At 38.3% G+C, this 24210-nt stretch overlaps 1 long non-coding RNA gene across 1 annotated transcript in view; it reads left to right on the top strand.

Annotated features, from left to right (window-relative positions):
* The window catches only part of LOC129527837 (uncharacterized), a 24868-nt gene extending 658 nt beyond the window's left edge, over nucleotides 1-24210 (top strand). Inside the window, exons 2-3 of the long non-coding RNA XR_008672936.2 lie at nucleotides 11513-11657; nucleotides 21677-24210. This is a non-coding gene — a long non-coding RNA (uncharacterized lncRNA). The remainder of the gene's footprint in view (nucleotides 1-11512; nucleotides 11658-21676) is intronic.

Raw genomic sequence — 24210 nt, 5'->3', positions numbered from 1 at the left:
GTCAGTATTTCTGTTGTCAGTATCCATTAGAATCTGTATTTTTGCCATTTTAAAAATCAACAGTTCTGAGTTACTAAAAAATTGCAAGTGGTAGTTCCGGAGGTTCTATACATTGCCATAGAAGAGCATTCCATTGGGTGTTTAAGGAACTGTTGGAGGAAACACGTTAAAGATCAGTTAGGAATGGTCAGAAGTCACTTGACGTTTTGAGGGACATTGATAATATCCTTATAGCCTAGGACGAAAAGAGCCACTATTGTACGAAGAAGCACAGCAGGAAAATTTTATGGCTGGAGTCGTGTTATGACTTCCTGAGGTTAGAGGAGGACAAATATTGATTACAAAATACAAGCTGTAAGTTGGGAATGCATCTTCATAGAGATCATGCCATAACAACTTCCTGTAACACAGATTCTGTTTCTGCATCCATTTCCAGAAAGTAGTCTCACACTAAACAAGGCATGCATCGTGCTAGGAATGTCAACTGGATTCTGAATGGTCCCTGTTAGGGGTGCTCTGGGACAGTTTTGAACTCATTGGCAGGCTTGGACTCGATGACCCATTTCAACTTCACATCTGTCATTTTATTATATTAACTACAGAAATACTCTGAGAAACTGTAGTTCTGCTCTAATTTTTGTTGAGATGTGGGTGATTCTGATCACTGTAGTTCTCTCCTTTTTTTCCTTCCAAGAAATCTGTATATCTCAGAAAGCCAGTTCACTATTAATAGCCAAAGAATCCCGCTTGACTCTCAACACCTGGTATTCCAACAAAGTTGCTTTGGAAAGGACTGCTATAGCTGTGGGGAAGGAGTCTGAGTCTGGTGCATGCCTGTGCATGTGCATTTGTGTGCTTGTGTGTGTATGCATGCATGTGTGTACAGATCTGGCTCTTACCTGATTGACTATAGCTACCATTTTGCAGTAATACAAATAATAGGTCTTTACAGAAATACTGGCTGAGTTGAATGAAGACTGATTCTTGGGTTCTCTGGGTGTTTCTGATCAAGGAGATTCCACTTGATTGTGTAGCCATTTGTTTTTCTTACAAAAATCAGTGACAGTGCACCATGTCTGATATGTCAATCAGCTTTAATGAAGGAACCAACTGCATATGCACGGAGTGTGAATTTCCTTGTTTCTGGAGTCAGGATGTCAAGCTCATTCAATAGCTGACAGCTGTAATTAGAGCAAAGAATGATTCTAGCATAAAACGCACTGACAGGAGAACCCAACTGCTGAAAAAGAAATAAGAAGTAGCCAAACTGACTTCCAACCGTCAAGTTTGACTCTGTGCACAGAAAATCAATGAGGAGAACTTGAGCCATTTCCCCCTTATCAATTTTTCACTTCTAATTATTCCTTGGAGGTAGCTCGGTTTAATTTTCATGCCTTTTTTGGACCTGTAATGAATATCCAGAGCTGTGCTATATAAAGTGTCTTTGCAATGTTTCCTACCCCATCCCCAATATATGTGAATTCTCCTTTTACCCTCTCTTCTTTCTCCCATCCCCTCAGCCTTTCTTTTTGACTCACAGTAAGTGCTAAATAACTTTGAACGTAAGTGAAAATATTAGTGAATAATACTTTTTGCAAGTACTCTGACTTAACCCCAAAAGTGATACATGCAGAGACCAAGTCCACTATTTTTCACATATAATTTTGTTAGAAGGAGATGATTTTCTTTTGGGAGTCTCTCTCGCTGTTTGATACTTTGCTACTGCTCTCTGGTTAGCTTGAAGAAATCCAGATAACTTAATGATCTTGAGTTTTTTTTGGTATTTTCTATACCAACCCATATAGCTATCTTTGGCATTCTTGGCAGTTGGCAAATATTATGAACTGGGCCGTAGAATACATTTTGTGCCCATTTTCTCATAAGGTAAGGCATTGTTTGTCACTTACCAGAACTTCTCCTGGTATTCTACTGGTTTCCCTCCAGAAAATAGACACTACATTCTTCTAACATGTTCACAGGCCAGGCGTGGTGGCTTACATCTGTAACCCCAGTGTTTTGGGAGCTGAGGCAGGAGGATTGCTTAAGGCCGGTAGTTTGAGAACAGCCTGGGCAACAAAGCAAGACATCATTTCTACTAAAAATTAAAAAAAAAAAAAAAGGCTGGGCGTGGTGGTACATGCCTGTCGTCCCAGCTACTTGGGAGGCTGAGGCAAGAGGATCACTTGAGGCTGGGAGTTTGAGGTTGCAGTGAGCCACAATCACACCACTCTCACTAGCCTGGGTGACAGAGTGAGACTTGTCTCAAATAAAAAAAGTACAACAAAATAATAAAATACTCCTTAATACTAGGGCATAATTAGAAGATGCCAGTAATATCAATAAGTATTTCCTAAAACTGACCCAATGTCATAGAATTGCAGTATTATAGATTTTAAGTTTCAGAAAAATCAATCATTTTCTTCTTCTTAGGACAAAGGCACCCTCTGGGATGACTCCTTTCAAGACCTAAGTGTAACAGAAGTATTTGCTTTCCATAAGGGAATGCTTCCTGTTGAAATTAAGTGTTTTCCTAGAGCACAGGATTTGGAGTTGTGTGCATGTGGGGTTGACATTTCTAGGCATATTTCCTGCAATAAAATAAACAGAGCATCAGCTTCTTCATTTATAAAGTAAGAAAGATAGTAACTACCTTAGAAGGTTGAGATGCGAGGTTTAAATATTATGTGGGTGAAATGTCTGGCTCATACCAGGTGACCAGTGTGGATCATTTAACCATGTTTCTTTCTTCTGTCTTTTCCTTTGTTTGGTCCATCTTTCCTTCTTCCCTGCATTCCTTCCCTCCTCTCTCCCTCCTTCTCATCTTTTCTCTAACCTTTCCTCCCCATTTCCTTCCCCCATTTCCTTCTTGTCTCCCTTCTTCACTGTCGTTTCCTCAACCTCTCTTCCTTCTTACCCTCCCTAGGAAAAATTTCCGTAATTCATATTGTTGACATTGTCACTAAAGAACATCTTTCCCTTTCTCTTTGTAGACAACCTGTTATTAATTTAGAACCTTCATCTGTTTCATCTACCTCTAATCCCATTTTAACATAATTCCCATTTTTATACTTCTAGCTCCAGCAAGCAGTTCCCATCTTGGTGTACGGCACATCATAGGTATTCTCAGTATCTTATGGTTGAGGGTAAACCGTAAATATTTCCTGGTCAATTAACTTTGTTCAAAGAAGAAGAAAGGAAGGGCTGAGGGGAGCAATAAAATGTCATGCTCTTTATGTACCTCTCCTTTTCTCAGATAATCCAGTCTTGAGGTCTCTGATCTATTTAGTTTCAAAATTACTTTGATTGGGAAGTATAATACATAAAAAAGTAAGGTGCACAAAACAAATATACATGGGGTGAGTTACCATGAAGTGAACACCTAAGCCCCCAAACCAGGTTAAAATAAATAGAACACTGTTCACACCCAAAAAACTTCTACTTGGCCAGGCCCAATCATTATTCCCACTCTGCCTGCAAATTTAGTTGTCTGACTTCTAACAGTATAATTTAGTTTGCCTCATTTAAAATTACATAAATGGAATTACCTGGTATGTAATCTTTTGTTTTGGGCACAATTTTACTCAGCATTGTGTGTGTGATAGTCATCTATGTTGTGTGCAGTTGTGGTTTCTTCATTTTTATTGCTGTGTAGTGCTCACTTTTAGAAAACACTACATTTATTTATACTTTTACTGCTGAGAGATATTTTCATTGTTTCTAGGTTTTGACTGTTATGAATAATGCTGCCAAAGCATTCTTTGACATGTCATTTGGTGCACATAGGGATGCATTTGTTTCAGGTATATATATATATATATGTATATATATGCAGGAGTGGAATTGCTGAGTCATAGAGTATGATCCATTATCACACATTGTCAAACTGTTTTCCACTGTGGTTGTGCCAGTGTGCCAATGTACCTCACACTGTAGTGCAAGATAATTTCTTTTGGTCTACAGCCTTCCAATAATTAATATTGTCATGCTTTTAGATTTTAGCCATTTTGGTACGTATAAAGTAGTGTCTCATGTGGTTTTAATTTGCATCTCCTTGATTACTGATAAGACTGATCACTTTTTCCCCCACATAATTATTGAATTATATTTTTTGGATTTTGTGTGTGTGTGTGTGTGCGCACGTGCATGTGTGTGTGCCCTGTGGTACAAGATTTTTGATGATTATATGTTTATGTCTACGTTTACATAAATACCTACAGCTACACCTATATCTATCTATTACAAATCTGTTCTACTCTGTGGCTTACATTTTATTCTCTTAATTGTGTCTCTCAATTGTGCATACCTATATGGACGCTTGGTGTGTAGCAAAAGTGGCGCTGCAGTCCAGGGGGGGAAACGTGTTTTTTTCAGTATATGACACTGTGTCAGTTTGATATCCATGAGAAAATAAATGAAACATCTTCATTACCTTGGGCTAGGGAAAGCTTTCTTAAACAAGATACCAAAGTACTAATCCCATAAAAGAATTAATTACTGGAACATATAATAATTAAGAAATTAGAGGTGTCTTTATCCTAATAAGAATAAAATGATTGATTTTCTGAAACTTTATAATACTGCAATTCTATGACTTTGTGTCAGTTATGGGAAATACTTATTGATATCACTGGCACCCTCTAATTATGCCCTAAAAATTACCCAATCTTAGGTATTCCTTTATAGCAACACAACCAGACTAATACAGGGACCTTATTCTCTGAGCAGAGGGGCTTTGGTTTCAAGAGTGTGTGGCAAACTTCACTGTTTTTTTCTGTGTTCTCTTACCACTGGACCTCGACACAGATACAATTACAGAATGTGGCAGAGTTGGATAAAGTCTCAGCATTCTGGCCTGAGGATTAACAAGAAAAGCCCCAGAGAATTTGAAACTATCAGGGGATTCACAGTGAGGGAATTGCTCAGGAAGGCAACCCCATGAAGTTGTTTTTGGACTCCCAGACTTACCCCTGACTGAGCATATGTGTTTCTGATCCCAGACAATATATCAAAGACTTTGAGAATAGAACTATGGTATAGACCACTGCACAAGTCCGAGACTGCTGACTGGGTAGAATAAACATGGATCAGATCCAATATTTCTTCAAATTCTTGGAAAGTGGAACCTACATTGAAACCATAAGCCACAGAAGGCTGGTCAGAGCTTGGAGCCAGAACCAAATTGGATTGATTTCTGGCAAAAACAAAAATACCAACATTCTTTATGGGATTTAAATAAAACTCAGCATTTCATTACCTAATATTCAAAGTGTTCAGTATACAACCCCAAATCACTTGACATACAAAAGTCCAGAAAAAAACTTTTTTAAGAAAAGGGAATCAATAGACTCTCTTGTGATATGAGATGGCACAGATTTTAGAATTATCTGGCAAAGACTTTAAAATAACTATAATCAAAGTAGTCCAGGAAGTAAGGACAAACGTTCTTGAAACAAATGGAAAGATAGAAAATCTCAGGTAGGAAATAGATGATGTAAATATATGTTGTAAAGAAGGAGCAAATGGAGGTTTTAGAACTGACAAAATAACCAACGAAAACCTCACTGGGTGAGCTAAACAGCAGACTGGAGATGTTAGAGGAAAGAGTCAATGAGCCTGAAAACAGATCAAAAGTAACTATCCAATATGAGCAAAAGAGAGGAAAAGCGAACCCTCAAGGAACTGTGAAAAATCTCCAAAATCTAAGATTTGTCATCAGTGTCTCAGACGGAGAAGAGAAATAGGGTATTGCAGAAAAAAATTTGAATAAGTAATAGTTAAATTTTAAAAATGTGTCTTAAAAGATACAAATCTGTAGATTCAAGGAGCTCAGTGAATCCCAAAGAGGATAAACAAAAATGAATTTATATCCAAATACATCATAATCAAAATGCTAAAATCTGAAGATAAAGAAAAAGTTTGAAAGCAGTCAGAGAAAAATGAAGTATTATTTATAGAGAAATGATTGTGATTTATACAGGCATGATTCCTGGTCATAAACCTTGGAGGGGAACTATCTGTTTAAAGAGCTGAGATAAAATATTGTCGACCCAATTTTCTACATACAGCAAAAATACCTTTCAGTAATAAAGGGAGAAATAAAGACTTTTTTTTGTTTTGTTTTGTTTTGTTTTTGAGTCACAGTCTCGCTCTGTCACCCAGGCTGGAGTGCAGTGGCGCGATCTCGGCTCACTGCAAGTTCCGCCTCCTGGGTTCACACCATTCTCCTGCCTCAGCCTCTCGAGTAGCTGGGACTACCCGTCCCCGCCACCACGCCCGGCTCATTTTTTGTATTTGTAGTAGAGATGGGGTTTCACCGTGTTAGCCAGGATGGTCTTGATCTCCTGAGCTCGTGATCTGCCTGCCTTGGCCTCCCAAAGTGCTGGGATTAAAGGCATGAGCCACCGTGCTCGGCCAAGACATTCTTAGATGAAGGAAAATTTAGTGCCAGCAAACAAGCACTTAAAAAAACATTAAATGAAGTTCTTAAGACAGAAGTGAAATGATACGAGAGGGAAACATACAACATTAGAAATGCAGGAAGAAGAAACTAAAAATGTAAGTATAATACACTATAATACACTAGGGGTCAGCAAACTATAGCCCATGTACCAAATTCAGCTCACCATCTATTTTGATTAATATAATTTAATTGGAACACAGTTATGCTTATTTGGCTATGTGTTGTTTTTGGCTGTTTTCATTCTATAAGTACAGAGTTGAATAGTTGTGACAGACAATGTATGGTCTGCAAAGCCTAAAATATTTATTATCTGGCCCTCAGCAGAAAAAGTTTGCTGAATCCTGTAATAGACTGTTACTCGCTTGAATTCTCTAAAACGTGTTTGATGGTTGAAAAAGACTATAGCATTTTTGGGGGTTTTGAAAGAATGTAAATGTAAATGTAAATGTAAAGGGAGGGTAAAGAGACTAATCTAAGGGTAAGTTTCCTACATTTCAATTGAAGTGGTCAGGTATTGGTTTTAAGTAGATTGTGAAAAATGAGCTATATAATCTCTTGGGCAACCAATAAGAAAAATTACAGACTGATATAGTAAAAAGGTGAAGTAGATAAATTATCATATGAAAAATTGTTTGGGCAACCCAAAAGGGAAAAGGGCAAACAGTAGAATGGTAAATAGATGGAATAATCAAATCCTGATACATCAATAATTACATATACATCACATAAGCAGACTCATTAAAAGATAGAGATTGTCAGAATGAATTAAGAAACCAAAAATGATCAGTGATTTCTGTTTCTGTAAAGATGAAGTAGACATGCTTCTCCCTATTGTTTCCCCTAATTATACCTAGTAACTCTGAAGATTATATATACAAACAGAAGAGATTGAGATAACCAGACAGATTGGCTAGGGACCTTGGGATCCAAGGAATGACACGCTCATAAGTTACTTGAGATTTCTTTTTGTCACATATATCCTAGACTAGGATATCTTGCACAAGCAGCTGGCAGCCCAGAAATGTCAACAGGCACAGAAAGGTTTTAAAAGTCCAAATGAAAGCCTACGTTTTCTACCCAAAGGATCAACAAACATCCAGCCTAAAAAGATGGAAACTCTCAGAAAACACCCACTCAACTCCAGCCAAACACCACAGAAAAAAACCATCAAAGCCCAAGAGGAGAATATAGATTTCCACTCTCATGTTGCCATCATTCCCTCCATCCTCTGTCATAGTATTGCCAGAGAAGAATGAGTAGGGAGTTGGGACTTTCGTCCCTGCTGGGTGTTAACTAGTTGCTCTCTGCCCCTAGCAGCTTCAGTAAAGATAATGTGGGAACCTAGTCTGCCACTTCCACCACACCCTAGCCTGTTAACAATAACATTAAGTATAAATAGTCTAAATACACCAATACAAAGACAGAGGTCATTAGAGAGCATTAGAACAAACATGACTGAACTATATATCATCTACATGAAACTCATTTAAAAATATAATAATATTGGCAGGCAGAAAATAACAAGATGAAAAAAAGTTGTGTAAACATTAATCCAAAGAAAGTGAGTGACTACATATATACCAGATAAATAGACTTCAGAGGAAAGAAAATTACCAGAGACAGAGAGAACCATTATACATTGATAAGATGATCAGTCCACCAAGAAGACACAGCAAACCTAAAAGTTAAAATGTATGCACAAAACGATAGAGCTGCAAAATATTTAAAGCAAAAGGTGATAGAGTTGAAAGAAGAAACAGACACTTCCTCAATGATAGTTGAAGAATTCAACATCCCTCTGTCAACAATTGATAGAAAAAACAGACAGAAAAATCGCCAAGGATAGAGAAGTTAATATCATCAACCAACAGAATTTAATTGACCTTTATAGAACACTCCCACCAACGTCAGTAGAAGACGTATCCTTTTCAAATGCCCAAAGAACATATACAACAAGATAGGCCACATCCTGGACTGTAAGACAAACCTTAACAAATTTAAAAGAATGGAAATTATACAGAGTGTGTTCTCAGACTACAGTGGATTCAAGATAGAAATCAATAACAGAAAGATGATAGGAATATCTGCAAACACCTGAAAACTAACCAACACATTTCTAAATAATTCTAGTTGAAAGAGGCAGTCTCAAGAGAAATTTTTTAAATACAGTGAACTGAAAGACAATGAAATAAGATGTATCAAATTTGTGGAACCCAACTAAAGCAGTTAGAGGGAAAAATTATACATGCTCTCATTAGAAAATATGAAAAGTCTTAATCTGAACTCTCACTTCAAGAAACTTGGAAAAGAAAAGCAAAATAAATTGAGTTCATATTTAAAAGTTCCCTGTATTAGTCAGGGTTCTCTAGAGGGACAGAACTAATAGGTTAGATGTATATATAAAGAGGAGTTAATTAAGGAGTATTGAGTCACATCATCCCAAGTTGAGGTCCCACAATAGGCCATCTGCAAGCTGAGGAGTAAGGCAGCCAGTTGGAGTCCCAAAGCTGAAGAACTGGAGTCTGAAGTTCGAGGGCAGGAAGCATCCAGCATGGGAGAAAGATGTAGGCCAGAAGACTAAACCAGTCTTGTCTTTCGACGTTCTTCTGCTTGCTTTTATTCTGGTGACATTGGCAGCTGATTAGATTGTGCCCACCCAGATTGAGGGTGGGTCTGCTTTTGCCAGTCCACCGACTCAAATGTTAATCTCCTTTGGCAACATCCTCACAGACACACCCAGGAACAATACTTTGCATCCTTCAATCCAATCAAGTTGACACTCAATATTAACCATTACAAGTCCACCCATTGTCAACTTGAACCCATATACATCTCCTAAAATCATACATAATCTTCAAATAAAGACAGAAATAAGGTCATAATTATGCCTAACATAATCATAAATATGCCTAACAGCTATCCTTTGTACAACTGGAAACGCATCAATCCCCAACTCAAATGCTATTATATAAAGTTAACAATACTTAAATGCTGATATGAAGTCAATAAATCTTACATCACAGGATAAAGGAAAAATAAAGGAAATAAAATGAGTATAAAGAAAGGTATTTTCTTAGTACAAGTATACATATGCACAAACATGTTCTTAACAAAATAAGAAGGAAATACTCATGACAATTACTGTCCTCGTTTTTAGCAGCTGGTCACATGGTCATACCTGGTATTGGTGACTAACGGACTAAAACATTCCCCAAAAGAAATCTCCACTGGGGACTCACTAAATAATTCCACCAAATATATGAAGAAGAATTGACATCGTTTCTATACAATCTCTTTCAGAAAATAGAAGAAGGGGGATAACTTCCCAATTCATTTCATGATTTTATAAAGTTAGCATTACCCTGGTCTTCAAATCAGATAAAGACAGTACACACACTGAAAAAGAAAGAAAAATAAAAGAAAAGTGTGGTGGTGAGAGTTTGAGAGTTCTTAGACTTGGCACCAAAAATACAATTCATAAAAGGAAAAATTTATAAATTAGACTTTATCAAAGTTAAAACTTTTGCTCTTCAAGAGATCATCTTAAGAGAATAATAGACAAGCTGCAGACTGGGAGCAAATATTTGCACATCATGTGTCTGACTAAGGACTACTATCTGGGATAATTAAGGAACTCTCAAAACTTAACAGTAAAAACAACAAAAACAGCAGCAGAAACAACATGATCCAGTTCAAAAATGGGCAAAAGACAGATACAAACTTTGCACTGAAGAAGATATACAGATGGTAAATAAGCACCCCAAAATATACTCAGCATCGTTAGCCATTGGGGTAATGCCAGTTAAAATGGTGGGAGTGTTCTATAAATGTCAATTAAATTTTGTTGGTTGATGATATTGTTAAGTTCTCTATCGTTGGTGATTTTTCTATCTGGTTTTTCTATCAATTGTTGAGAAAGGGATGTTGAATTCTTCACCTATCATCAAGGATGTGTCTGTTTCTTCTTTCAGTTCTATCACTTTTTGCTTTAAATATTTTGCAGCTCTATCTTTTCGTGCATACATTGCAGTTGTATTATGCGTGGTTTTCTTTGTATTTATCCTGCTTGGGGTTTGTTGTGTTTCTTGAAAAATGTGACATGATGTCTTTTGTCTGGGAAAATTCTCATGCTGTGTGTTGCCAGTTTCCAGTAATTAAAAATGTGCTTTTATGAATGAATAAAGGCTACGAGTCTTTTCTAAGAGAGTCGACTGAGACATGTTTACTTACCATGTTCTGCATGTATATTTTCATCTACACAATTGTAAGTATGAAAAAAAACCAGAGCAACTGTATGTGCCATTTTCCTTGTATTTCACTCTAAATGATCACTAACTGGTTCTCATGCTCAGGATCCACTGATTATCATTTAACATATGCTGGGCCAATTTTTCTCTAAATTTTATTTCCTAATTGAAGTAAACATTTGTCAAGGTGAAGACAGTGAAACAATGTCCTCCAATCTTTAAAACCTAAAGGTATTGGATAGTGGATAGTATGGCAGTCTGCTGCTCTTCTATAAACACTAATCTCTTATTTTTTGTTTCCTGGGCATAGTTTTCCAAGCACTTCCATGTGTTCTGTCTCACTTGCCTTATAATGTCCCTTTGAATTTGTCAAGCTTGGCTCCGTTTTGCAGATGTTGTGTCTGAGGCAAATAAACCAAATGGTGGAGTAAGGATCCAGAGTGGTAAATCTCATTTCACCCCATTCTGGAACTTTCTCCGTGATAGTTCTGCTTCTGTCTTGGAGTGCCTATTGTATATCCTCCAAGATATCTAGATGGCTCTATGCTATTCTCATTCCAAAATATAGCCTGTCATGGACACGATAAGTGGCCGAGCAAGAAACAAGGCTGAGCTCCCTTGTCCTCCTTCTGTGTTGTTCTGCCAACTGCATACAAGAGAGAAGAGGACATTGTTACCTGACTGGCAAAAGGAAGGAGTTACATCTCCTTCCCAGGGAGGATGCTGCCTTGTAATGTCACACCAGACATTCCAGCATGATCCGACCCCTTTTGTAAATCTATTTGGTTGACTTCTTCTCTTGCAGCTGACTCAGAAATTGGAATGAGTTGTCTGTGGATCCTATAAGGAGCCTGGACATGGTGAAGAGAATGCCTTGACCATGAAGAGACAGCTTACCTTGCTGAATCTTGATGACTTCTTCTGACCACTTTGGATCTTAAAAGAACAAGGTAAGAGTGGAAGCAAAATGGTGGATGCTGAGGCACATGCTTTGAAGGCAAATAAATGGAGACTATGAATAGAACATTAGAGTCCCTCCCAAGATAAAGCAGACTTATATGGGACAGTCATTCCTTCTACTATACATATATATATATATATATATATTTTTTTTTTTTTTGAGATGGAGTCTCGCTCTGTTTCCCAGGCCGGAGTGCAGTGGCATGATCTCGGCTCACTGCAACCTCCGCCTCCCGGGTTCACGCCATTCTCCTGCCTCAGCCTCCCGAGTAGCTGGGACTACGGGCACCCCCCACCACACCCAGCTAATTTTTTGTATTTTTAGTAGAGATGGGGTTTCACCGTGTTAGCCAGGATGGTCTTGATCTCCTGACCTCGTGATCCCCCTGTCTCGGCCTCCCAAAGTGCTGGGATTACAGGTGTGAGCCACCGCGCCCGGCCTCCTTCAACAATATTGATGGAATATTTGAGGCAGAATCGTGGGGGTGAGGGGAATACAACCATAAATAAGATAAAAATATCCCTTGCTTGCACGGTGCCTATAGTCTTGTGGGGGGTAATACGGTTAATGAACAAACAGTTGCAAAACTGCACACAAAGTTTCCCAATAGGAGAAGTTTAGGTTGCAAATGGTGCACATAGAAGGTCATCCTAACCCAGCATGAGGTGATCCTAGAAGGAATCCTGGACTGGTGCTATCTAAGCTGAGATCCAAAGGAGGCTCGGACACTAGTTAGGTGAGTAGGTGTAGGGGTGGAAGAGAGGGAAAAGCAGGTGCAAGAAAAGCTTGATGTTTCAAGAAACTAGTTACTGCAGTTTGATGTGATTTCAGCTATGACTTTAGCATACAGATTGGGGAAAAAGCTTCTCTAGGCAAAACCTAGTATTATTTTGGTAAACTGTGCTCAAGTGCCTTACCTGAAATTCAGAGCATGCGCATGAATGGACCTGCCGCCTTTCCTTTACTAGTGTGCTTAGGTAGGAACCCCAGCTTCATATATGGAGGCCAGAAAGTACAGGTCAAGGCAGACTTCTGCATTTGCTGCACTGACTGGCAAAATACTGACTCAGCACCCCCGCCTCACTGAGGCAGACACCGCCCTCAAGTGGAAATGAAGATGAGCGGTACTTTTGTGCCTCATTAGCCCCAACTTGTATATGCAGTAAATGTGCTGTTTTGTTTTGTTATGTTTTGTTTTTGTTTTTGTTTTTGCCATTCCCCTGTGAAGCTGCAGTCAGCTGATGGTCAGCAAAGTCTGCTGAAATTCTGAAACCAAATAATATAAGGAGTGTTTTCATTTCTATGAAGAGCTGATTTGTTTTATTATCTAAATTTTAATCCAAGGAAGTTTTCAGGTTGAGAGATTGAGAAAAATTGTAAAAGATAACAGAAGAAAGGATGGGAAATAATAAAAAAGAAAAATGTTTTGTCATTTCTCTTTCAATTCCATCTCCAGAACATTAGTTCAGCTTTGGCTAGTGGAAGGGAACTAGTAATTGGATCTTCTGATATAAACAATGTTAACAATGGAAAATTAATTTCTTCTCAACATCTCTAACTACACTTTGGGCAGTAGCTCAGGAACATAACTCTGAAGTGCTATCAAATGTGCAGTCGGCCTGGGCACTCATGTTTGGGATCAAGACAGAATAAGGAGGTGTGTGTTAGAGAGAGGATGCCTGTGTCTCACCTGGTAATGTCCCAAGACCTGGGCTGCTCCCGTAGTTGCCCAGTTTCATCTCCTATGCCAGGGGGAAAATTGGCATCTTTTGCCAAAATACATTGTGATTTTGAGGTTATTCAATTTCATTTAGCTATTTTGTAAATATTTCAAGATTTAAGAATATGCTGAATAGAATTAAAATGCTTTCGGTGACACAAGGTGCTGAAATGGAGTAGCTACTGCTCTTTGTCTTTAAATAAGAAGGCAAGTTTGGGGAAATGACCTGTGTTACTCCTCACAGGCCTCTAGGTGGTGCTGCTGTGACAGCTATTGGCTTTACCGTTTCTTTTTAGCGCTTAACTATCAAACCAAATATTTAACTTATTAAATGTCTTACACTTATGGTTAATTGCTAATATAATACTATTGATAATTTATACCATCACATTTACATTAGATTCTCCTAATAATGAGCCTATATTCATAAATTGCACAACAGAGTAATTTTAAGGGTTGGAATAAATGTAGGTCTCTGGTTATTATTTAATAAAGTCAAAAACTTTCATGTGTGGCTGAATTTTTCCACATACATTAAAACTAAATACATAATTAGCTTTTCCTTACCTCTACTTGCATTGGGTAAAATATTACTTCGTACACAGTAGGAGCCAAATTAATGTTTATTAAAGGACTTAATTCTTTTTTGAGTTTCCCTTTCTACTATTCATTGAGGATGAGATAACTACTGGATTAAGTTTTTTAAAACGCTGGTTAGACATTGCTGCTTATCTCGGCTAATAACAACAACGGGAGGCCATTTTTTCTTTATTTCTGAAAATGGCCTGAAGAATATATATAAAATCACTTCTTTATTTTAAAAGCAAATTGGTTTTTGAGGTTGGTTCTATTGAAATGCAAGAATGGTATGAAAAAGAGCGTTTGATAATTGCTCAAATCTTAATCAAGATTTTATTAAAATCAATATTTGATGGGCTGCTCAATTTAATTAAATTAAACCACAGAGAAATGAGGAATAAATGAGCTTGAAAATCAATCACAGGATGAGGTATGTTTCTTTTTGTTAGTTTAATATATGAAATGTTGTGTTAAGCAATTGCTGACCATGGGAGAAGCAAACAAAATCACCACTTCGCTTTAGACAATATGAGCCCACATTTTGTGCCAGGCACTGTGCTAAACACAGTCTACATGTGTCTTAATTAATTTTGAAACAAAATCCCGTGAGGTCGGTCTCCTCCGTTTATGATTCAGGCCCAGGTGTGAGCCAGGATGGCTGTTCCAGGTCATTCCATTGATAAATGGCAGAGTTAGCTGTAAATATAATGACCAAGCCTTTCCTACTACCTCAAATTGTTCACAAACAGGAAGAAAAAGCGCAGTTTATGATTAAGTTTAGAGAAGGGCATTGGTGATAATTTTCTTCCTTAAAAAAGTGTAGCTTTATAGGTAAGTAATTAGAGGGGGCAGGGGACCCAAATTAAAAAGCGTGAGTGTTGACTTAGAAGCTCTGAGTCCCAAGATGGCAAAAAACAGGAGGGGGGTGGGAGGTGTTATTTTTCTGGGTAGACATAGAATATAGTTATTTGCCATATAATTTATGCTTATTGAGAGTGGCAGAGATTTATGGTGTTAGTAACAAAGTGTTTTAATTGGGATTAGCTAATGAAAAAGTGGCAGAACTGGCAAGGGAGAAGGTAGGAAAATGTGATTTGAGTTGAGGTGTTTCTTCTCATGGGATGCTAACAAAAGAGTTAGTGTTACCCACCGGGGCAAGAATCATACTTTTAATTAGGCCTTCAGAGTTTGTGCCTGCATTCTTGGTTCTAAGGAGTCTTAGTCACCCAAAGAATCAACTCTAGGAAAGTAATGATATTCTCGTTAAATATCACTGGCAATGAGAATGAAATTGCAGCTTCCTAAAAATAAAAAAACTCCCTCATTTTTATTCACTGCTTCTTTGGTGCAATGGAAATTAAAGATCAACAACAATCACACCCACACAATTGTGCAGCTTCCCTACACTCCGGGCTGAGAAGAATTTGTTTCTCAAGCCACTGCTTCCTAAACTTTAGTCATTCATGTTTCATGTTTATAATTTTTGCTATCTCCCTGCACCTCTTATATTACTTAAAATTTTTATTAAAAATGGCTCATTAAAAAATTAAAATTAAGTACATTTATTTTAGAAAAAATACGTAAGTGGGAAGCTAGAGTCGCTTGCCCTAAGAAGGGTATTTGTGAAAAGAAACAATGAAATCAAAACAGTGTTATTGAATTTTAACTTCAGGAAAGTGTCCAGAGGTCTTAAAGACATATTTTCACCACACTGAGACTTCTTTGATCATAACTGAGCCATAAAAAAAAGACTTGAAAAGGGAATAATTGTCTCATTATGTGAATCACTTTTTATCCAACAATGTATCTATTTGCCATCTAAAATTACATTTTCTAATCAAAGCTTCATCCTCCAAACATATGTCTTTGTTCGCTGGTCATAGGAATCTCTCACCCCTCACCTTTTTAACTCTCCAACTTCCAACTTCTCCCAGTGGTATTTAAATCTGGCCTTCTACCCATCTAATTCCATTTACCTTATGTCTAAACATTTAGAGTATCCTGTTAAGCAAACACATTGGAGATGGAGGCCGATTACAAAATGAGCTTCTATTGTTGATTAATACAACTTTTCTTCATATATGCTGTTTGAGATCATGTTTTCTCTAATAAGATATGATACATTTCCAACTGTAATAAAAGTATGTCTCTTTACTACTCCTGACCTTCATACACCCCCTTACCCTTCTTGAGGCAACAACCGCTGGCTGTCATCCTGTTTCATATATTCTTCCAGAGATAGTTTGTGTATGTGCAAGTCTACTTGAATCTATATGACTCTCCCGAAATTTCACACATGGAAGCACACTCTGCATGTCATCCTACACTTCATTTTTTTAAACACAACAATTTTTTTAGTATATAGTTTCATATTAGTACATACAGCACTAGTCTCTTCTTTTGAATACTGTATAGAGGTATTCTATGCATGTACCCAGTTCCCCTTTGATGGACACTTGGTTATTACTCTTTCTTCTACAAACAATGCTGCAATATCCTTGTGTAATTATCTTTGGGCCCATAATGACCATTAAGAAATAAATACATCTAATGCTGAGCAGTGCTCACTGAAATGGATGGAATTCTAATTATTAGAATTGGACAGGGTAGACACAGTTGTATTTCTTTCATGAGTACTGGTTTTCTCGTCATTTTTTTTCACCCATAATATTAATTTGTATTTGTTGTGGCGCCCTGCACATTACCAAGCATTCCGATTTCCACATGAAGTTATAGGCTCTGAGTTATGCTTGTTACATTTGTCTAATACTATTAATTCTTCCTCCTCATGATCTCTTTTGAAATTAGTTGTATAATTTCATGCTTAATTCCTCTCTCTTGTAGTGGATGAAAAGCTCCATGAGGCCGGAAAAGGACTATAGTTGTCTTGGGCACTGCTGTGTCTCTGTCACCTAGTGAGCATCTGATATACCATAGTTCTTCGGTAAACATTCACAGATGAAGGAAGGAAAAACATATGCATTAAATTTAGTTTGTTTGCTTGTTATGGACTGAATTTATCTCCCCACCCCTGAACCCATACGTTGAAGCTCAAACCCCCAGTATGACTGGATTTGGAGAGAGGGCCTTTAAGGAAATAATAAAGGTTAAAGGAGATCATATGGGTGGGGCTTTAATCCAGTAGGACTGGTGTCCTTATAAAAAGGGGAAGAGATACCAGAGATCTGTATTCCTCCACCATATGAGGACACAGTGAGTGGGTGTCCATCTACAGGCTAAGAAGAGAGGCCTCACCAGAAACCAACTTGCCAGCACCTTGATGTTGAACTTCTAGCCTCCAGAACTATGATAAAATAAATTTCTGTTATTTAAGCTACCCAATCTGTGGTATTCTGCTATAGCAGCATTAGCAGACTAATACACTACTAAATACCCCAAAAGGCTAATATAGGTATTGAACGACTAAATGGATAAAATGTACATTACAAATAGAAAAAATTAGCTCTCACCTTATACTCACTGGGCATTACTCATGGACTAAGGTTATTGTGGAGCTGAGGATGGCTTTGTGTTCTTTGCATTTTTTTCTCCATATTTGTTCCTGCATTTCTGGTGACAGAGATGCTGGCATCTAACCTATCCTCACAATTAAGCATCGTTGCATGTAATGTTTTGAAAACCAGGCATCTGACTTCTTAATTCAGAACAACTGCTGGAAATATGGGGGCCATTTTTTTTCTTAACTTCTATTTTAGGCTCAGAGGTACATGTGCAGGATGTGCAGCTTTGTTATGTAGGTAAATGTGTGTCATGGGGGTTGATTGTATAGATTATTTCATCACCCGGGTTATAAGCCTTATATCCATTAATTATTTTTCCTGCTTCTCTCCCTCTTCCCAACCTCCACCCTCTGACAGGCCCCAGTGTGTGTTGTTCCCCTCTATGTGGGGGACAATTCTTAGTATGGAAAGTTGACAACACAATCCTTTTGTAGATAGGGAACTTTATTTTGAGTGGGATGTGCTAGAGGGTTGCCTTTCTCCTGGTTTTGTTGGTGGTTTTAGCATTTGGTATGAATGGCTCTCCTTCTAGCTACTTGTCATGGTGGGGAGATAGCCTTATTGATTGACAAGACTTCCCATAGTATTATGGCAATATCCTGACTTCCTCTAGTTCATTCTTCATGTATTCATTCATTCATCTACTTTCTCAAGATATGCTCTTAAGGTGCCTCATTCTTGTAACTGCTGGAGATAGGATGATGATGACACAGATTCTGTCTTCAAGAAGTCCGTAAAAAAGTGGGAAAAAGATGTGACTGCAGATAAAGACCATGCGAAGGACTCTCTACACAAGGCATTTGCTTAAGTGCCGAAGGGCCTAGAAGAGAGAGTGACCAGTGTCCAAAACCCTTTGTGAATTGAATTCACATGCAGTGCCTGATTTGATTCTCAGAGCACCCAGTTGGCTGGTTTTTGGTGGTTTTTTAAAGTTTCATAAGACAAATGCTCCAGTTGCCAGCAAGTTCTACTTCATCATGCTATTATAGGCTTCTGTGAATAGGAAAAATACACCACCATCAAGAAGCAAGCAGCTTGCTTGTGTTTCAGAGGAACCACCTGTGGAAGAATGTTTTCTTGTATTAAAACTGGTATTTCAATGTTCCATTCTAGAATGTCCAAGTGCCACCCTTCTGAAGGTGTTTAGTTCTAGAGTTTCCACTTTCATATTAAGTTTCTATGTCCATACTTAGTGGGATGAAGATGGTGGTGTATGGATTTTCTCTCTTACAACCTTTTTTGTCCCTTATCTATACATCTTTTCCCTAAATATTCAGCAAGATTTTAAGCTGTTAAAAAATCCTAAACTTCTCTGACTGTAGGAAAGGTAACTGGGATATTATTTTAAGAGCAAATACATGTACATTCCTAATGTTGCTTGAATGGGAATTATCAAGAAGAAGAAGAAGAAGAAAAAAAAGGAAAACAAACCCATGAGAGTTTGGGTTGCTATTTCTGACCAAGTTTGAACTGGGAAGTACCAGGAGTCCCATAGGAAATCTTATCTCACCGGAAGACGATCATGGTCTCTTAGCCAAAGAATGGGTATGCATTTTTGTGTAAATAAAACTTGCAGACTCAGACAGAGGGCTGGTCTACCTTTCAGCTTAGCATGCCATTTATTATCATTCACAAGGTGGTGTTAGATGCTCAGCTTTAAAAAGAAATGACTTTTCAGCAGTATTTTTACCCTTGAGAGTATATAGGGAGAGCTCTGTGTTGTATATTAATCAGAGCTTTCACAACTTGCTTTGAATGGTCTTCGAAATGTGTCTGGAAGAAGAGTGAATGAACTATGCCCAAAGTGTGCTCTATTATTTATTACTAAGGAGCCTTTCCATCTGAGACATAGGCTGAAATTAAAGGCACCAAGTACCTGTCTTTACGAGTTAGTCAATGTTCTTACAATTTCCGCTCCCTGTGTACTCACGCCACCTGCAAAGGATTCCAGGATTTGATGCTTCATCAGACTCAGTTTTTTTTTTTTTTTTTTTTGAGAACGCAGTCTCACTCTGTCGCCCAGGCTGGAGTGCAGTGGCGCGATCTCGGCTCACTGCAAGCTCCGCCTCCCGGGTTCACGCCATTGTCCTGCCTCAGCCTCCCGAGTAGCTGAGACTACAGGCGCCCACTACCACGCCCGGCTAATTTTTTGTATTTTTAGTAAAGATGGGGCTTCACCGTGTTAGCCAGATGGTCTCGATCTCCTGAGCTCGTGATCTGCCCACCTCGGCCTCCCAAAGTGCTAGGATTACAGGCGTGAGTCACCGCGGCAGGCCAAGCGTCAGTTTTTTAATGAAAATTGTATTTTAATATCTGTATTTTAAAATGCCCCACTCCGTCTGTGGATGTACAGGTCTCAGAGCACACCATGCTTTGCAAACAGTTAGCAAACATGCTTGGGAGCCGTTCCTCCTAAACTCATTTCTCTCCCTTTTCTCAGATGGGAAACTCTTACTTATCCTACAAAACCTAGTTCAAATGTTACTTCCTCATGTGCCCTCCCTGACTGTCCCAGGCAGTTAGTTGACTAACTGTGCCCCGTTATCCTTTCCATATACCTTTATCACATGCATTCTCAATGCAGGTAATATTGCCCCCAACGGGCACCAACTGGTTATTTGGAGAGGGGGACAAAAAGATTATTTTTATGTATAAAATGTAGATATATGTAATACATAAACAGATACACAGTATATAAAATTTCATGGTAGGAAGAGATTAGGAAAAAATCTAAAATGACTCTTCTTGTGGTAGTAATGAAAAAAGGTTGGGAAATACCTGCTTTATCATAATATTTGCCTCTTGTATGGCAGTTAACACCGTGTATTAGATTATGTATCTCTTACAAGTTAGAAAACCATGGTTTTGAAGCCCCAGCCCCTAGCACGTAGTTGGCATGTGTATTAGCATTCACTAGTTATTAATATCTACTTGAAGGACATAATGATCGAGATGTTTGCTTCCAAGCATGATTGCTGCACACCAGGAACTCCTGCAAAAATTGTTTTTAATGTCACTTGCTGGGATCTAACTCCAGAAATTCCACCTCAGTGGATCTGTAGTAGGGACTGGTTCTATGTATTTTTAAACACTACCCAGGTGATGGGATTTAGAAATTGTTGCTCCAGCCCAATAATTTTTTTTCTTTTCTTTTGAAAATGTCTCCATTTATAAAAACCAAAACCAAAATCAAAATAGGTGTTTTATTCATGTGTTGGTATTTCCTGTGCTGGTCAGACCACAGAACACCAGTTTCCATTCAGGAAACCATTTTCTAAAGGAACGTCAGCAGGCTCAGGCATTTCCAGAAAAGCTCAATGACGTGAGCTTTTCTATTTGGTGAGAATTTTAGACCAGAGGATTATGTGAACGTGGCAAGCAGCATGGTCTGGCTTTGTGGTCTGGCTTAACCCCAGGAAGTTCTTGGGCAGGGTTTCTTTTGCTAACCTTCTGGGCAAAATGGACAGATACGAAAGGTGAGGTCGTTTTGTGATTGAATGAATGTCTAGGGACTGGTTAATGGATGCATGAGAGGGCGATTTCTACTGGCAAGACCTGAATTCTTTCTTTAGTCCTGTCCTGGAAAAAAAAATCATTTTAGTGATTTGAATGGCTCTGTGGGAGACACATTTATTAAATCTGTGGATTGCACATACCAAAGAGGAGTAACAAATGCATAGAAACGCAATTCTTCAGCAACTACTCAGTAGGTTAGATCAGAGGTTCTCCACCCTTTTAGACCCAACACCCTCTTTCTATGAAATATTTTGAAGTGCCACTTTCATTACTGTGAACTGAATGTCTCAGCCACCTAGACATGTAATTTCCAAACTTTAATATAAAGCCCTAAATGTAGTATAAAGGAGAAATAAAGGGCATTAAAAAATAAAATCACACTAGGAAATAATGACACACGATTGGTTCTGCCATAATACTTGTTTTGGGAATGCAAATTAATTATAGCACGACTGATACAGGAAGGAACAAATAAACATTTCCGTTTGCTTATGCGTGATTTCTTTCATGAGCAACACGAGGTGAACAGAGGAAACTGCAGCCAGCTGAGTCCACTTGCATACGACTCAAACATCTTCCAGCAACCTCAGTTTTTTGCATGTGGTGAGCCGTACCCATCTGCAACTGGTGTTACACCCTTTCTTCTCATCCAGACAACTCTTCTTTCCACAGAAAGGTGCAGCCTCTGAGTGACTCACCACAGTAACTCACAAGCTGTATGTTTCCATGGCCCACAGGTACACAAGCAAACTTTTGGTCTTTTTCAAGGTAAAGTACAATGTGCGTTGTAGTACTTATATATTTCTTAACCATTTAACATCTGTAAAACCATGCAACCATTTTTATTTGTTTCTTTAAATGTGTCAATATTGAAGTTTTTGAATGTTATGCCGTGTGATTTTGCTTAGCGAAGTGATTTGTAGGAATGCATATATTATATCAGAACTGATTGTACTTAGATGCTTGCCTCTGATGTAATGAATTAGTTTGAATTTAAGAGAAAACAATATTCAATTGAATATTGTTGACACTTTTTCTTTATATTTGACATTTTGAAATAAAAATGTAACAGGTATATTATTAATGGTAAAAACTGCAATTACTTTTGTACCAACCTAATTGGACCTATGCATAGAATTATCTTAGTGGAGCAGCTCAAATGTGGATCAAAGCAGTTGAGCTACTCTGGTGACTCATATACCAGTAGTGCCACTGTTGTAAATGTCTGATTTTTCTAAATGATGAATAACTTCTGAAGTTCTGAGCAAAACAAAGTATACTTTTCCCTTCATTTACACAGCAGTCGCTTTCCTGGAGAATTGATTTACATTAGCCCCATGCAAAAAATACCTATATTTATAAGTAAAATGAAATCAGCTTCTGGTCATTTTTATACATATGTATAGGGATTGGCATGTGGGAATGGGAAGTGAGACAGTTCTCTTATCCACTATGCAATATCCAAGCCCCTGCTCACTAAATGCCACAGTGTCCCCTCCCCCTTACGTGACAACCCAAACTGCCCCCACACATTTCCAGCATGTCCTCTGGTGAACCATTGGCCTGTAGCAATGGACTTATAAGCTATAATTAGGATCAACATAAATTTCTTAGCTTAAGAAAATAACTGCAGAAAACAGAATGGAGAGAATGATTAAGCACAAGAAAGGCTAAGAAGAGTTCAGAGACTTTTGTGGACAGAAAATGAAGTATTAGTAAATAATGTTAAGAGACCTAATGTCCTCAGGCTGATTGGAAGAAGTACAATAACTGGATCAGTGCTGTCTCATAGAAATACAATGTGAATACATATGTAATATTAAATTTTCTAGTAAGCAAATTAAAAAAGATAAGAAATAGGCGAATTGACTTGAATATATTTTATTTAAAACAACATACAGAAAATATTATTGTTCTGAGATGTAATCGATATAAAAAGTGTATTAATCAGATCCTTAATTTTTTTTTCTGCACTAAGTCTTTCAAAATCTGGGAGTATTTGCTCACAGTATAGCTCACATTTCAAGAGCCCATGGGTTCTGTTTTGCTCCTGGGCAAGTCTTATTTGGTTATCACAGCACTTAAAAATGGAATTCTGTGTTTTCTAGGATGCTGCTGAGGGTGGGATGAGAAGTCCCAACTCAAACTGTCTTAAACAACGAAAACATTTGTTCTCATACAGAAATTAGAGTTAGGGTACGCTCTAGGACTGGTTGGTTCAGCGATTCGTGGCGTCATCAAGGATGCAGGTGCCTTCCATGTTTCCATCCTGATTTTCTCAACGCGGGGCCTGCTCCTCAGGGTTGTAAGGTCGTGGCCAGTGGCAAGATGGCGGCTCATGCTTCTTTGTTTGTGTCCAACAGCAGGGATGAAGACATTTTTCCCTAAAATATGAAATATCCATTCTTTCTTTCAGTCATATTGGGCAAATATGCCATATCTCGACTGACTTACACAAATCATCTGGGTCAGAATATTGGATCCCTTCTTGTGATTGATGCAAGAATGGCTTTGGCTGGGCATTTTCTTTTCATTTACTCACCATGAGGCACACTATTTCTTGTTGTCTTGTACTTGCTTTCTTTATTCAGTTACTCTACGTGTCTGTCCCTGGAAGTGTTTGAGTTTGTGGCTGCCTCTTAAACACAGGCTCCAATCATTGTTGACGGAGCCACACATGCAACGTTGCATTAAATTTTGATGTGAGAGGATTTAAGAGAATGAGAGGAGGTTTACAGGAGAGAGCTAAAGTGAAAAGGGAATTGACATCATGTCGTATGAGGAAAGTTGAAGGGAATGGCCTTGTAAACCTATGAGAAGTGCAGGGCTTGTGGGTGGGATAGAATACCCTCATCTTATCGATGAGGGTATGTCTACTTGTAGCAGTTCTGTGCTCCCATCAAATTAGCTGCTTCAGCCGGGCATGGTGGCTCATGCCTGTAATCCCAGCACTTTGGGAGGCTCAGGCGGGCAAATCACTTGAGGTCAGGAGTTCGAGACCAGTCTGGCCAACATGGTGAAACCCCTCTCTACTAAAAATATCAAAATTAGCTGGGAGTGGTGGCGAGCGCCTGTAATTCCAGTTACTCAGGAGGCTGAGGCAGGAGAATTGCTGAACTTGGGAGGCGGAGGTTGCAGTGAGCTGACATGGCGCCACTACATTGCAGCCTGGGCGATAGAGCAAGACTCTGTCTCCAAAAAAAAAA

The sequence above is a fragment of the Gorilla gorilla genome, chromosome 18, assembly GCF_029281585.2.
Source record: "Gorilla gorilla gorilla isolate KB3781 chromosome 18, NHGRI_mGorGor1-v2.1_pri, whole genome shotgun sequence".
Taxonomy (NCBI): Eukaryota; Metazoa; Chordata; class Mammalia; order Primates; family Hominidae; genus Gorilla; species Gorilla gorilla.
Note: the sequence above shows the minus strand (reverse complement) of the source record. Positions and strands in the feature narration are given on the sequence as shown.